Source organism: Triticum aestivum, chromosome 7D (genome assembly GCF_018294505.1).
Source record: "Triticum aestivum cultivar Chinese Spring chromosome 7D, IWGSC CS RefSeq v2.1, whole genome shotgun sequence".
Taxonomy (NCBI): Eukaryota; Viridiplantae; Streptophyta; class Magnoliopsida; order Poales; family Poaceae; genus Triticum; species Triticum aestivum.
The window spans coordinates 610955530-610969396 of NC_057814.1; the positions used below are offsets into that span (position 1 = coordinate 610955530).

Consider the following 13867-nt stretch of genomic DNA (forward strand, 5'->3'; position numbering starts at 1 on the left):
TGAGCGGGGGGCACGATTGGTTCGCTTGTTCGCCGAGCTGGGCAATTTTTTAATGTTTCATAAATTTTATAATGTTTCATAAATACTTTGTTAAATTTTAGTTTCATAAATTTTATAATGTTTCATAAATACTTTGTTAATGTTTTGAACAGTTCATTTTGTACACTTTTTATTTTGATAGATGTAAGGAGGCAGAAAAGTTCTCTTTTAGTCATCTTCAGATGTATAGTTTTAGCTTGTGATGCTATTTCGAGATAAACCTGCATAACTGTGCTCACAGGCAACTGAAATGTCATCCCACAATGTTGTTTTATCTGAACCAACCTTATGATATCGAAGTGAGTGCTTATCAGCATGAGCAACTGAAATTGTTCTTTAGTGCAGTCAATGGCTCCAGCACTCTTAGATCCTCAGTATCACGGTTGTGCTAGATGACTGACTGAAACTTAGTTTCAGGTGATTGTATTGTTTCTCCTCGCTACCAACACCCCAAGTTTCTTTCTTTTCCTTAGTAGTTTGTTATACTGATAGAGTGGAGAGGAGCGTTTTGGTGGCCGCGCACCATGGAGGCCGAAACCGCGTGCAATAGCACTGTGATGTGTGCTGCTTAGTTTCCATTTTCTTATACGCGCTCCATTAACTGCAAATACATCAGTGCCATGGCCTCCAGTGCTGTGTTTATACACGGGCCTACAGCCCGGTGGTATTTGTATGCACATGTGTACCAACTGGGCTAGTCTCGCACAGGTAGGCGCGGGCTGGTGGGTAGTTAATAATCTTTATGGATGGGCCCATGGCCATCTGTTAGCTTGCAATTAATTCGACTGTTCGACATAGTGAGCAAGTTTCCCTGCCTCACCAGACCATTCATCCCTTTGAGGCGGCAGCTGGGCGTGCGACGGTTCGCCATGGATGTGCTCGAGTTCTTCTCCGAGGAAGACGAATCAGGGTAAACTCTTGCATGATCTTTCCCTATATGGTCTTGTTCTATTGCTATGAGCAAGTTATGGCTGTAGCGCTTGTTGCATGTGCTAGCTAGTGTTGTCGGATATTCCTGTGATTCGTTGCAGTTTCATTCCTAGGACCGTTGCCAGGTAGTTGTTGGGAGGAGATGTGTCTACTGTCCAATCTGTGGTTGCTTCAATCGATGAAGCTCGCGCGGACTGCGAAGACCTGATTTCCACTGATCCCACATTTGTTCACTGTGATGGAGAGCAGCGCAGTTTCGGCCAGCGCGTTGAAGACACAATGTTGGTAGAAGAGGGGGCTGGTTCATACGGCGTTGCCAGCAAGGTTGTTGCCGATTGATATGATCTGGCTCATTAGGATGTCAACGATACACCGATCAGAGAAGATGGACATGCAGAGGGCGTGGTCTCCAACTTAAAAGGCTCCTGCTGGTCTCGAAGGTAATTAAACTCACAGATAATGAAAAAAACACTGCTCAGATGATAGATTATAGCTTGTTTGGAATTACTAGTTAGTTATCTCAAGTTGGTTTTTGGGTGTGTGTCTGGATTAATATTTTTAGCTAGTTATCGTGAGCTTTTTAGATACATCTATCTGAAACTTGTATGCAACAATGGGCTAAACTACAGGATTAGGATTGGCAAAGTGTCCGATGAGAGGGAAAGGAATCCAAGGCGAGTCTGAGCGCTCGAGGCTTCGATGCGTGCTTATGCAGACAAGAAAGCTAGTACTGTTGTTAATCCTGTACTTCGGGACAAGTTATTTTGTGTGCCAGGCAAATTAGCATATATATACTCGTGCTGAAAAAATTTGACACCCGCATGTTTTTTCGTTCTTGATAGGTGATGATCCAGCTTGGGCTGCAAGAGGTTCCTCCAAAATAGATACTGAAAAGATGACCAGGGATGCAAGGTATATACTACCAGCAGAGTTTCTGTGGTACCAGAAAGACCAAGGACCTCTCAAGTACTCATCACGGCAGCATAACAACCTTCATTTGTTGTGCCTGGAAATTGTGAAATTAGGCAACAGCAATGTGGATGCATATACTCTTGCTATGGAGCAAGTGAGAAATGTGAAAACAATACAGAAGCCTATTGCTGCTATACGTGATGGTATGAGTCTATCTGGCAGAAAAAGCCTATTGCCGCTGATGGTATGAGTCTATCTGACATAAAAATGGCAACTGATTCTGCAGGATCAGAGTTAGGGCATAAACAACATTTTGGTCGGGCAAATCCAGCATAGAGTGCCTCGCAATGTTCTGATAGTTTTGCAGCACCATCAAAGATAAGGACAGCTCGACGCCCTAGCACAAGTCGCGACAAAGCACCATATGGGCAACCAGCTAATAGGTCTAGGTTCTGTTCTATATGCAGAGGTCACAAGAGTACCACTTGTCCGCAACGAGGGGATCTTCCAAAGGCGCCGAGGAAGTCGCCTCGATGCTCCTGATGCAGATTATGAGCTCATAGGAAGAACACTTGCACCACCGCCCCAGCCAGACTTTCGAGACTGATTTTGTAACAGCTTGTGTCTGAAAGTTCACTTTGTTCACTTGGCAAAATCTACATTTATCGAGTTTGCACTATAATGCAGCTATGGGTGTGATTTGTTTTGCTTTTTGTGACGCTGTTGCCGAGTCCTTGGTTAACTGATATAATACGCTAAAATTATGGTGTTGATGTGAGTAGGTGATGTTTAGTTTAACTTTTTCAGTTTGGAAATCTTCCGGCCCTTGTTTCTGAATCATATTGTCATCAGATTCTTCTGAATCCAGAAAATACACTAAAAATGTGGCATTGCTGTGAGCAGCTGTCCCCTAGTTTAACACTTTGTGTTTGCAAAATATTTCCACTCCTTGTTTGTGAATCAGGCTGTCGTCATTGTTTTCTGAATATTGTGGCGTGCATTTGCGTAGACAAAATCGACATCTATTATTCGCATCTTCAGTTTGCACGCCAATTATTTTGCCACTAATGTTTGTCTCGGCGTGAGCTTCTCCGCAATCTGGGCACATGATGAGCGGGAGATGACCCCTGTCCCTGGATCGGACCGATGAAGAGGAAGATTTTTTTTTTTTGAATGTTCACCGGGGGGAGAGTTTCCTCCACCTGAATATATTGATCAGCAGGGCTAACAAACCCGAACGGTGACAAAGAATTCAGTTACAGAGGGAGGCAGGTCATTGATCACAAGTACACACACTAGAGAGAGAGGGCATGCAGCCAGGTTTCAGCATGCGATCTACGATCCTCAGGTTTGAGTTGGGAATGGCCGTGGCTGTTCTTGACAGGGTCTCTGTTATAAATAGAAGAACTGTCATTGGCAACGGAATGATTCTCCCAACGATCGACTAAAACGGCCCTTTGCTTTGCACAGGTAGGAACATGACGACCAAGTCAATCCCATGTACTTCCCTGTGATTCCTTCCCTTTGAACCGTGCGGGCCCTGCTGTCCCAATTTGTCTACATGAGCCGTCGTCTGTTTATTTATTGGCAATACAGGATACTAAAAAGGTTGCGGCGCTGAAATACGGAAGCGGGCTGACTGTGTGACGCTCATCAAGACAACAGCAGACGGCACAGATTTCGGCCTCCATGGTGCGCGGCCACCAAACGCCATTTTCGGATAGAGTGTGCCTAGGCAGTAAATGAACTCCTGCAAAACCAATTCCATATGAGTTTTTCTGGATTGAATTCCTTTATGTTCATGTGCCTCTGTCCGGCTGTTTATCCCAACCTGTAATGATGCTAAGTACACTGAAGTGTCTGCCTGCAGTCACATGTTTCAAATTTAGTTGAGATCAACATTATGCTATTCACCACCTTCCTGTGAGATACTAGTTACCCAAGTACCTTAAAACCTTTTTCCTTTTAAGCTTGTAAAACTCTTGAATTAGTATGCACAAATCGCGTGGAAAATCTTGTATGTTGTCTGAGGTTTTTGTCTTGTTTGTCCAGATTTGGTGGAGTCGTCATCAGATCAACTTTCTGATTCAAAGCGACAAGCGTGGGGTTGTGACAGATGTGAACACCTACCTTTCAGACAAGATGGTGCATGACCATGAATTTCACCTGGCAATAGTCATGTATATGTTGATCTTGTTTTCATGTTACTTCTTGCTTCAGTTACTGTGACATTGGATATGGCTGTTCCTGACCCAAGAAAGTGACGGTGAAATGACCAGTTTCAATCAACAGACAACTGTGGGTAAAGCTAACTGATCTATGTCTGCAATTCATATTTACTTTTCTTAACTGTACTAGATATGGCAATGAAACCTGGCAAGTGATGTCGGACAAAATGAAAAACCCTAGCGCAGCATGTAGTTGGACTCGGTTGTTTGTAATTGCTCTTCTCCACTGGGATGAGAGCAGCGCTAAGCTGGGAGGTCCATCCGTCCATCAACAGGGGGATCTGAACTGGACCGACTTACAGATCCTCTGATTGATTTGAAATTCTGTAAAGATGAATTTGAGAGGGCACCCAGTTTTGTGCATCATTTCTGTACTAAGATGGCTGACAGCAGCTTGTATGTTGGTTCTTACTACCAATACCTCCAGTTTCTTTCTTCTTTTTAAGCTAGAAGTTTGTTATACTGCTAGGTGCATATATACCAGGTAGTATATTACCAACATGGTGACTTTGTCTCTGTCTGGCTATGCATTCCAACTTATATACAAATTCCAATCTAAGCACACTGAAGCGAGTGTTTGTAGTTACATGTTCAATTTCGGTTGAGACCAATATTTACCAATATGACAATGGTACTCTGCTAGATTCTTCGCTGGTGCCTAAACTTCTATCTTGTCTGTTTAGATTCGTCGGAGCCGTACGTAATCACTCGGCGTTCTTAGTTCAAAGTGATTGTGATTTCAACAGCTAGGTGTTCTCGCAGACGTGATCTGCTTCCTTACAAGACAACTCGATCTACATTGATTCACCTGCTGGTGGTCATATCTATGTTTTGGTTAATTAAGTGTAACCATCAACGTGAATGTTCCCTGCCTAAGAATGTGACATTGATATTAAGAGTTCATACCAATTCACAGCTTTGGGGGCTGTTTGGATTGTGACTATCTTTGCCATATGTTGCCACATGATTTTAGCCACACTTGCCTTAGTTGAGTTGCTCAAATTGTTAGCCACACTTTGGCTTGCCTAAGGGAATCTTGCCACACTTTTTGTGTCTATGACATGTGGGGTTCATTGCTCATAAAAAAATTCTTGCCTTGCGTGTGGCTAGAACCAAACACCCACCTAACTTGGTCAAAGTTGCCTATGGTTATGTGTGGCAAAGTGTGGCAAGGTGTGGCTAGGAACCAAACGGCCCCGTGGTAAAAGCTAGCTGTTGTGTATTTTCAAGTCAAAGACTCTTTTCCTTAATTATTAGTCAGAGTTGCTAGAACAGGCGCATTCTGACTAGTGGCAAAACGGTCACAGCGGAATTGATCACCAGCGCAAGAACAATATGAGCAGCACCAATATGCAGCTGGAGGAACTAAGTTCTTTGTTGTTGCTGCTGTACAGTAGGGAACTAAGTTTGGATGACCATTAGAAGTCCTGATAACTTGTTCCTTGTGAAATCTTGATTATGCACAAACTGAGTGGTCATTTTCTCTGTTGTCTGATCTTTTGTCCCTTTTCTCCAGATTTAAGGGAGCTGCAATCAGATCAGCATTCTTGAGTTCATAGTCGTTTGTGATTTCAATAGCATGCATTTCACTCACATGTGATCGGCTATTTGCCTACAAGTGAGGGCACATGACAATCTACAGGGCTTCTTCACTTGCCAGTGATAATATCCATATTTTTATTCCTTTCATGCCACTTCTTGCTTCGATTAGTGCAAGCAGTGGTGTGGCGACAAGATTATCACAATGAAATTAAGAGTTTGTACCAAGCAACGGATGTGGTAAATGGTAAGGTCACCTGGTGTACTCCATATTTTTCAAGTCACTTAAAAAATAGAGTAATTACAATGTGTAAAATCTAACAAATGGCAGAGTGGTAGTAATGGAGCCATCTCTAGCAAAACTACTATATCCTATAATCTGAAACATATACATATGCCTAAGAGTTGAGTTGTTCGAGTAGTTACACTGAAGGTCCACGCGACAGGAATACGACAAATGAAGAATACACACATCAAAAGGTTCGTAAAGCTGTAGAGGAGTCTGGCAGAAATCCTGAATGCAACTCAATAATTTTAATTTTTGAGAATAAATGAAGCTCAATATTTTTGAATTTTGAGAATAAATTCAGCTCAATAAAAAAAGTTGAGTGAAAATTGCAGCTCAAGTTTGAAGTTTTTCTTCTGTTGTATAAGTTTTTTTTTTGGGAAAATTTGGGTTATATTTTTTTTTTGAGAAAAAGAAAAATTTGGGTTATAAGGTGGTAGTCTGTAGCAGGCGTGTAAACCGAGCTCGTTATTACTACCGTCAAAGGCCCATTCCAGCTGCCAACACCCACGCTCCTCCCAATTCCCCATCTCGTCGTGGGTTTCCCGGCGGCTCCTCCTCCGCCCTACCTCGCCGGCCATTCCCCTGGCGACCAGCTGCAAGGATATGCCGTCGCCTCCGACGGAGATCCCCGGCCACCTCCTGGTGGAGATCTTCCTCCGGCTGCCCACCGCGGAAGACCTCGCCCGCGCCTCCGCCGCCTGCGTCTCCTTCCGCCGACTCGCCACCGACGGCTCCTTCCTCTGCAGCTTCCGCCACCTCCACGCACCACCACTCCTCGGATTCCTCGACTACGGCAGGTTCCGTCCCGCTCTGCCGCCGCACCCATCCGCGCCCGCAGCCCGCGCGCTCGCCGTCGCCGCCGACTTCTACTTCTCCTTCATCGACTCCTACTGCCACTGGACCGTGCAGGACTCCCGTGACGGCCGCGTCCTCCTCGACCGCGACCTCCGACAACATGAGCAGCCCCTGGTTTTCAAAGATCTCGCGGTGTGCGACCCCTTGCACCGGCGGTACGTCCTGCTCCCCCGGTACCTCACGACATAGGCGCTTCGCTTGAGCACCCGTTCCCCATGGTAAGCGAGGCCCGGTGCAAGGCTTTCCTCGTTCCCCTCGGCGAGGAGGAGGCAGCGGCGGGAGAGACAACATTCAGAGTGATATTGATGGCACATTGCAAAACTAGTCTTGCTGCCTTCGTCTTCTCTTCGAGCACCGGTCAATGGCAAGCCGCTGCATCCAAGGGTTGCAGCGATTTGGCCCTTGGCAAGCATGACATGGCCGGCATGTCATGGGTCCACCTTTTTATTCTCAGGTGCCATTATGCTTACGGGTGCTTCTACTGGGACTGGGTGGAATTCGGGAGGAAAAAGTTACTCTTGCTTGACACCAGGAAGATGGAGTTCTCCATTGCTGACCTCCTGCCCGGAGAATGGAACAAGGAAGGTTTAGCTATTGTGGAGGCAGCGGAAGGCAGGCTTGGGATGCTTGGTTTCCATGGTGAAACTTCATCCAATCTCATCTATACTGTTGCACGAAACAAAGGCGAGAGTCCTAGCCAGTGGCAGGCCGAGAAGACAATCTTACTAGATTCTGTGTACAAATATCGTATAGGAGATGCAACACAGAGGTACTTGCTCTTGACAAGGATAGACGCCTCATCATCTCTAAATGATCGACTTACTGGATATTTCTCAATGGATGTCAAGACGTTGCAGATTCAGAGGGTTTATGAGAAACATCATTATCGTTTGCATGAGACATACCCATATATAAACTTCCCACCATCATTGCTGTCTTCAAGGAGAATATGAATTTGTAAAGTTTCTATTGCTTCCAACTTATCTCCTTCCTTCAAAATTACCACATGACTTGTCTATTGCTTCATGTTCGTTATGGCAATTGGTATTTCTTGTTTGATTTAGTAGTGTTTAATTTCTTATGCTCATGGGAAAACTAAGAGAGCTCGGGAACGTTATTGTGTTTCTTTTCTTGTTTGTTTCGATTGCCACTTTAAGAGAATGGGGTTAGTAAGAGAAATGATAGAAATGATCTTGTTCGCTAGTAGTAGCGTATGCATGAGTCCTGATGGAATCAGTAAAAACACTACATGATGGTAATTATTTTCGAATGGTTTTGATGGTCAAGATAAACATACACTAGTAGAAAAGGGGGCTTTTGTCCCGGTTGGTAAGGGCCTTTAGTCCCGGTTTTTGAACCGGGACTAAAGGGTCGTTACTAATGCCTCCCCCTTTAGTCCCGGTTCTTACACGAACCGGGACTAAAGGCCGTCCACGTGGACGCAGCCTGGAGCTCCACCTTTAGTCCCGGTTGGTGTTACCAACCGGGACTAAAGAAAATTTTATGATATTTTTTTTGAAAAAAAAATTTGCGAGTTTTTTTAAATTTTTTTTGATTTTCAAATTTCTAAATTATTTTAACCTCTAATCTCTAATCACCACCCCTCATCACTACTCAATTTATCCTCTAATCTCTAATCACCCCTCATCATTCCAAATCATCTAACTTCTCGGACGGTCACCCATCCTCTCACTACTCCAGCCTGAGCACACTTAACTTCCGGGTTCTATTCTTCCTCGTTTCCAAGTCTGCACTTGTTGTTTTCCTGACAATACTAAGATGTCAATTCTATTAACCCTCAGGAATTTAGCTTGAGCATGAAGTGACACATTTCACTGTTTGAGTTTGAAACTATTGTTTTAAAAAACAATAATTATTTAGTAACACTAATACTTCTGGAATAATTAGTTTGACCATTGTTTGACCATAGTTTACCAGATTTGACCAAAATTCAAGAAAACTGAAATAATTATTTAGTAACACTAATATTCTAGAATAATTAGTTTGACCATTGTTTGACCAAAGTTTGACCATAATTTGAAATTTTTTGAATTTTTTTGCCTCTCCAGATCTTAAAAGCCCCGTATCTTTTTTTGTTAGGTTTTTGAGGATTTTGAAAATGTTTAACGGGGTTCCCCCGGTTAAATTCGTATGTAACTTTTCGAGTAGATGATTTTCATATAAAAAACTTTTTCATCCGAGTTCGTATGCAAAGTTATGCCCATTTTAAGAAATTCCAGAGAGATTTTGCAATTAAAGTCAAAATTCATTTTTGTTAATTTTTCCCAACAACTAGACCACATATCACATGGGAAACTTATTTTTTTTTTGACATTTCCATCATTTTCTTTTGTTTTTTCTAAAACTGAAAAGGCGGTACACGGGGGGGGGGGGGGGGGTGGTAGAGTTGGAAAATGGGCCCTTTAGTACCGGTTCATGCCATGAACCGGTACTAATGCCTCAAAGCCCATTAGTACCAGTTGGTGGCACCAACCGGTACTAAAGGTTAGACCTTTAGTCCCGGTTGGTGTCACCAACCGGCCACGAACCGGGACTAAAGGGCCCAGGTGAACCGGGACTAATGCCTTAGCCGCACGAACCGGGACCAATGCTCACATTAGTCCCGGTTCGTGACTGAACCGGGACTAATGTGAAAATTGCCCTGTGACGAAAGCCATGTTTCGTACTAGTGATAGAAGAAACACAACTTTATATCCAGTTTACCTTGGATTGTTTCACCTCGAGAAAATTCATTCAAGTCAAAGACAGTTCATTTTGTACACTTTTTATTTTGATAGATGTAAGGAGGCAGAAAAGTTCTCTTTTAGTCATCTTCAGATGTATAGTTTTAGCTTGTGATGCTATTTCGAGATAAACCTGCATAACTGTGCTCACAAGCAACTGAAATGTCATCCCACAATGTTGTTTTATCTGAACCAACCTTATGAGATCGAAGTGAGTGCTTATCAGCATGAGCAACTGAAATTTTTCTTTAGTGCAGTCAATGGCTCCAGCACTCTTAGATCCTCAGTATCACGGTTGTGCTAGATGACTGACTGAAACTTAGTTTCAGGTGATTGTATTGTTTCTCCTCGCTACCAACACCCCAAGTTTCTTTCTTTTCCTTAGTAGTTTGTTATACTGATAGAGTGGAGAGGAGCGTTTTGGTGGCCGCGCACCATGGAGGCCGAAACCGCGTGCAATAGCACTGTGATGTGTGCTGCTTAGTTTCCATTTTCTTATACGCGCTCCATTAACTGCAAATACATCAGTGCCATGGCCTCCAGTGCTGTGTTTATACACGGGCCTACAGCCCGGTGGTATTTGTATGCACATGTGTACCAACTGGGCTAGTCTCGCACAGGTAGGCGCGGGCTGGTGGGTAGTTAATAATCTTTATGGATGGGCCCATGGCCATCTGTTAGCTTGCAATTAATTCGACTGTTCGACATAGTGAGCAAGTTTCCCTGCCTCACCAGACCATTCATCCCTTTGAGGCGGCAGCTGGGCGTGCGACGGTTCGCCATGGATGTGCTCGAGTTCTTCTCCGAGGAAGACGAATCAGGGTAAACTCTTGCATGATCTTTCCCTATATGGTCTTGTTCTATTGCTATGAGCAAGTTATGGCTGTAGCGCTTGTTGCATGTGCTAGCTAGTGTTGTCGGATTTTCCTGTGATTCGTTGCAGTTTCATTCCTAGGACCGTTGCCAGGTAGTTGTTGGGAGGAGATGTGTCTACTGTCCAATCTGTGGTTGCTTCAATCGATGAAGCTCGCGCGGACTGCGAAGACCTGATTTCCACTGATCCCACATTTGTTCACTGTGATGGAGAGCAGCGCAGTTTCGGCCAGCGCGTTGAAGACACAATGTTGGTAGAAGAGGGGGCTGGTTCATACGGCGTTGCCAGCAAGGTTGTTGCCGATTGATATGATCTGGCTCATTAGGATGTCAACGATACACCGATCAGAGAAGATGGACATGCAGAGGGCGTGGTCTCCAACTTAAAAGGCTCCTGCTGGTCTCGAAGGTAATTAAACTCACAGATAATGAAAAAAAACACTGCTCAGATGATAGATTATAGCTTGTTTGGAATTACTAGTTAGTTATCTCAAGTTGGTTTTTGGGTGTGTGTCTGGATTAATATTTTTAGCTAGTTATCGTGAGCTTTTTAGATACATCTATCTGAAACTTGTATGCAACAATGGGCTAAACTACAGGATTAGGATTGGCAAAGTGTCCGATGAGAGGGAAAGGAATCCAAGGCGAGTCTGAGCGCTCGAGGCTTCGATGCGTGCTTATGCAGACAAGAAAGCTAGTACTGTTGTTAATCCTGTACTTCGGGACAAGTTATTTTGTGTGCCAGGCAAATTAGCATATATATACTCGTGCTGAAAAAATTTGACACCCGCATGTTTTTTTCGTTCTTGATAGGTGATGATCCAGCTTGGGCTGCAAGAGGTTCCTCCAAAATAGATACTGAAAAGATGACCAGGGATGCAAGGTATATACTACCAGCAGAGTTTCTGTGGTACCAGAAAGACCAAGGACCTCTCAAGTACTCATCACGGCAGCATAACAACCTTCATTTGTTGTGCCTGGAAATTGTGAAATTAGGCAACAGCAATGTGGATGCATATACTCTTGCTATGGAGCAAGTGAGAAATGTGAAAACAATACAGAAGCCTATTGCTGCTATACGTGATGGTATGAGTCTATCTGGCAGAAAAAGCCTATTGCCGCTGATGGTATGAGTCTATCTGACATAAAAATGGCAACTGATTCTGCAGGATCAGAGTTAGGGCATAAACAACATTTTGGTCGGGCAAATCCAGCATAGAGTGCCTCGCAATGTTCTGATAGTTTTGCAGCACCATCAAAGATAAGGACAGCTCGACGCCCTAGCACAAGTCGTGACAAAGCACCATATGGGCAACCAGCTAATAGGTCTAGGTTCTGTTCTATATGCAGAGGTCACAAGAGTACCACTTGTCCGCAACGAGGGGATCTTCCAAAGGCGCCGAGGAAGTCGCCTCGATGCTCCTGATGCAGATTATGAGCTCATAGGAAGAACACTTGCACCACCGCCCCAGCCAGACTTTCGAGACTGATTTTGTAACAGCTTGTGTCTGAAAGTTCACTTTGTTCACTTGGCAAAATCTACATTTATCGAGTTTGCACTATAATGCAGCTATGGGTGTGATTTGTTTTGCTTTTTGTGACGCTGTTGCCGAGTCCTTGGTTAACTGATATAATACGCTAAAATTATGGTGTTGATGTGAGTAGGTGATGTTTAGTTTAACTTTTTCAGTTTGGAAATCTTCCGGCCCTTGTTTCTGAATCATATTGTCATCAGATTCTTCTGAATCCAGAAAATACACTAAAAATGTGGCATTGCTGTGAGCAGCTGTCCCCTAGTTTAACACTTTGTGTTTGCAAAATATTTCCACTCCTTGTTTGTGAATCAGGCTGTCGTCATTGTTTTCTGAATATTGTGGCGTGCATTTGCGTAGACAAAATCGACATCTATTATTCGCATCTTCAGTTTGCACGCCAATTATTTTGCCACTAATGTTTGTCTCGGCGTGAGCTTCTCCGCAATCTGGGCACATGATGAGCGGGAGATGACCCCTGTCCCTGGATCGGACCGATGAAGAGGAAGATTTTTTTTTTTTGAATGTTCACCGGGGGGAGAGTTTCCTCCACCTGAATATATTGATCAGCAGGGCTAACAAACCCGAACGGTGACAAAGAATTCAGTTACAGAGGGAGGCAGGTCATTGATCACAAGTACACACACTAGAGAGAGAGGGCATGCAGCCAGGTTTCAGCATGCGATCTACGATCCTCAGGTTTGAGTTGGGAATGGCCGTGGCTGTTCTTGACAGGGTCTCTGTTATAAATAGAAGAACTGTCATTGGCAACGGAATGATTCTCCCAACGATCGACTAAAACGGCCCTTTGCTTTGCACAGGTAGGAACATGACGACCAAGTCAATCCCATGTACTTCCCTGTGATTCCTTCCCTTTGAACCGTGCGGGCCCTGCTGTCCCAATTTGTCTACATGAGCCGTCGTCTGTTTATTTATTGGCAATACAGGATACTAAAAAGGTTGCGGCGCTGAAATACGGAAGCGGGCTGACTGTGTGACGCTCATCAAGACAACAGCAGACGGCACAGATTTCGGCCTCCATGGTGCGCGGCCACCAAACGCCATTTTCGGATAGAGTGTGCCTAGGCAGTAAATGAACTCCTGCAAAACCAATTCCGTATGAGTTTTTCTGGATTGAATTCCTTTATGTTCATGTGCCTCTGTCCGGCTGTTTATCCCAACCTGTAATGATGCTAAGTACACTGAAGTGTCTGCCTGCAGTCACATGTTTCAAATTTAGTTGAGATCAATATTATGCTATTCACCACCTTCCTGTGAGATACTAGTTACCCAAGTACCTTAAAACCTTTTTCCTTTTAAGCTTGTAAAACTCTTGAATTAGTATGCACAAATCGCGTGGAAAATCTTGTATGTTGTCTGAGGTTTTTGTCTTGTTTGTCCATATTTGGTGGAGTCGTCATCAGATCAACTTTCTGATTCAAAGCGACAAGCGTGGGGTTGTGACAGATGTGAACACCTACCTTTCAGACAAGATGGTGCATGACCATGAATTTCACCTGGCAATAGTCATGTATATGTTGATCTTGTTTTCATGTTACTTCTTGCTTCAGTTACTGTGACATTGGATATGGCTGTTCCTGACCCAAGAAAGTGACGGTGAAATGACCAGTTTCAATCAACAGACAACTGTGGGTAAAGCTAACTGATCTATGTCTGCAATTCATATTTACTTTTCTTAACTGTACTAGATATGGCAATGAAACCTGGCAAGTGATGTCGGACAAAATGAAAAACCCTAGCGCAGCATGTAGTTGGACTCGGTTGTTTGTTATTGCTCTTCTCCACTGGGATGAGAGCAGCGCTAAGCTGGGAGGTCCATCCGTCCATCAACAGGGGGATCTGAACTGGACCGACTTACAGATCCTCTGATTGATACAGTTTCTTCTCTCATTACTGGCGGATGCC

General features: G+C 43.9%; 2 long non-coding RNA genes across 2 annotated transcripts; both read left to right on the top strand.

Annotated features, from left to right (window-relative positions):
* The first annotated feature begins 205 nt into the window (after positions 1-205).
* LOC123168858 (uncharacterized) lies at positions 206-2697 on the top strand. Its single transcript, XR_006484535.1, has 3 exons — positions 206-1409; positions 1812-2084; positions 2168-2697. It is a non-coding gene; the product is annotated as an uncharacterized lncRNA (long non-coding RNA).
* A 7761-nt stretch (positions 2698-10458) lies between these two features.
* Positions 10459-12107, top strand: LOC123168949 (uncharacterized). Its single transcript, XR_006484571.1, has 3 exons — positions 10459-10818; positions 11223-11495; positions 11579-12107. It is a non-coding gene; the product is annotated as an uncharacterized lncRNA (long non-coding RNA).
* Positions 12108-13867: the final 1760 nt, after the last annotated feature.